This window comes from Crinia signifera, chromosome 5 (genome assembly GCF_055691185.1).
Source record: "Crinia signifera chromosome 5, ASM5569118v1, whole genome shotgun sequence".
In the NCBI taxonomy this organism is placed as follows: Eukaryota; Metazoa; Chordata; class Amphibia; order Anura; family Myobatrachidae; genus Crinia; species Crinia signifera.
In genome coordinates, this window is record NC_139221.1 from 203,718,872 (window position 1) to 203,721,544 (window position 2,673).

At 44.3% G+C, this 2,673-nt stretch overlaps 1 pseudogene; it reads right to left on the reverse strand.

Moving 5' to 3' along the window:
* Positions 1-2,276: 2,276 nt before the first annotated feature.
* LOC146005944 (5S ribosomal RNA) lies at positions 2,277-2,393 on the reverse strand (annotated as a pseudogene).
* Positions 2,394-2,673: the final 280 nt, after the last annotated feature.

Sequence of the window (2,673 nt, forward strand, 5' to 3'; positions counted from 1 at the left end):
GATTCTAGTGCTAAGTTAAAGAGTAAGGATGAAAGAGGGCAGCCTTGCCGTGTACCCCGTTCAAGACAGAAGAATGTATAGGCAATACCATTTACCATTACTTGGGCCGTTGGAGAGGTGTACATTGTCTGAACCAGTCCATGGAAGGGTCCTCCAAAAAGCTTCCTAGAGAGCCCATTGTGAAGATGTGACCAGGAAATCTTATCAAAAGTCTTCTCGGCATCCAAATTGATTAGTATGTTATTTTGGAGGTTGTGAAGGCGGGTGTGCGTTATTGCTGCACGAACGCCCATCACCCTGTCTACCCTTCACAAAACCCAACTGGGCAGGCAAGATCAGACGAGGCAGACACTTTTGTAAACGATTAGCCATTAATTTAGTTAGTAGTTTGAAGTCTTGATTTAAGAGAGATATTGGGCGATAGGAGCCCATCAAAGTAGGATCCTTGCCTGGCTTTAGTAGGACTATAATCCTAGCCTTATTTAACCTAAGGGGCATGTCTCCCATTGATATTATATGATTATACAATGATGTTAAAGTGGGCGCAATTTCTCTCCTTAATAATTTATAAAATTCCGCCCCAAAGCCACCAGGTCGGGGACTTTTGCCGTCAGGCAGGAATTTAATGGTGTCTAGTACCTCTTCTTCTGTGACAGGGCGATCTAACATTTCCCTCTCCTCCTGTGTCAGTGTAGGTAGCTCAGTTGCTGTTAGAAATGCCTCACTTTCCTGGGTACTTGTGTACTAGCACGGCGCCCACGATAATTAGTCGCCTGATTTTTGATCGCATCGCATGCCATACACCCGATGGCATGCGATTTTGCCCCATATACGATGTTAAATGCACCCCCATGCCACCCCCCAAGTATAAACGTGAACCCGAAGCATGGCGAGTACGGTACGCGTCCTACGACCTTTTCATACCCCTACTATCCACGTCGGCGTGGAGTTGATAATCTAAAGTGTGGCGAGCGCAGCGAGCCGAAAGCGTGGCGAGCGCAGCGAGCCCCGCAAGGGGACGCGTATAACTGTGAAGTTCTGCGCGTCCCCTCGCCACACTTTGGGCTCGGTGGCTCACTGCGTTCGCCACACTTTATAAAATCAACTCCACGCCGACGTGGATAGTGGGGGTATAAAAAGGTCGTAGGACGCGTACCGCCACCGCTCGCCACGCTTCGGGTTCACATTTATAGTGGGGGGTGGCGTGAGGGTGCATTTAACATTGTAAGCACCCATTAGGGTGCATTTAACATTGTAAGCACCCATTAGGGTGCTTATACAACTTATAATCGCATCCCATCGCATTGTATGCAATATACAATGCCATACAATTTTAAAATTGTATGACATTGTAGAACATCGCGCGATATTGCATGCCTTATGGTATGCGATGCGATGGGCGCCATGATAATACACAAGTACCCTTTCCTGTGTGTCAGAGGGTTCCAGAGAATAGAGGGCGCTAAAAAAGTTAGAGAATACGCTGCATATGTCATTAGGGTTAGTGAGGAGGGTGCCCGAGTGGTTAATAGCCTTAATCCATGTTCGGGAACGAGGTTCCTTTATCAGGTTCGCTAAGAGTTTCCCTGATTTGTTGTCAAATCTATGCAGTTTGTTATGATAGTAGTCGTGGGAGGATTGGGCTTGTTCAATTAGGAAGGTGTCATATTTGTTTTGCAGACAAATATTCCTCCTTTAAATTAGGTGTCATAGGAGAGACGTAGGGAGAACAAAAGGGTTTTTGGGGCACACTTGAAATTTTAGGATAGTGAAAAAATAGTGTACAAATGTGTGACATAAAATCTAACCTTTATTGATTACACTTAAAAGAGCATAGAAGCACACGTCAATTAGATACAAAGAACAATTTCATGAGCAAAAAATTTTTTTTAAATTATCAATCAGCATGTGAGTATATCTACGGAGTTTATTTTATAATCGTAATACACAATGCAGACAAAAACGAAATTGTAATACAATAACCGTCAAGTGGGCGAAAATGATTTGGCAGGGAATTTACCAGACCGTAAATATTTGAGCAAGACAAATCAACACAAGATAGTGATACCATGCACATAAATGTTGCAGAGGTTCGTAATATTTTAATATTTTGGAGTCTTGCTTCAGACCCTCCTTAAACAATAAATAATAATGGACCCAAATGCGATGATACGGGTAACAGGTTTACATTACTATTGTTAGAGCAGGATTTAATGGGTAAAGGGAGAGATAGGAATGCTCTTCGTATGCATTCGTTACTTCTGCTGTCTGAGTGTGTGATACAGCACTGGATATTCCCTGATGGTCCCCCAGGAGGTACTGATCCAGCCAGTCGCTGCTTAGCTGCTGAGTTCAGATGGGATCAGGCGGCCCAGCATTGTATGGCTGTATATGGCATCAGATGAGAGAGCCTCAAATGGAACTAGGAGCCAGTTGCCACTTCTGCTTTTCCCCGATATGGCTCAGGAGAATGAGAGAGTGAGCGAGTCCAGATGAGAGATGATAGTAGATTAGAATGAAAGAGGAAGGATGAGAAGGATAAGGAGAGGTATGCTCACAGAGTAATGGTATATGTGCCCACTGCTGGATTCAATGAATTCGTGGTCACTGAGCCAGTAATGGAAAATACTGCGCACAATGCCACATGCAGGGGTGAGTAGGGTCTTTATAGAT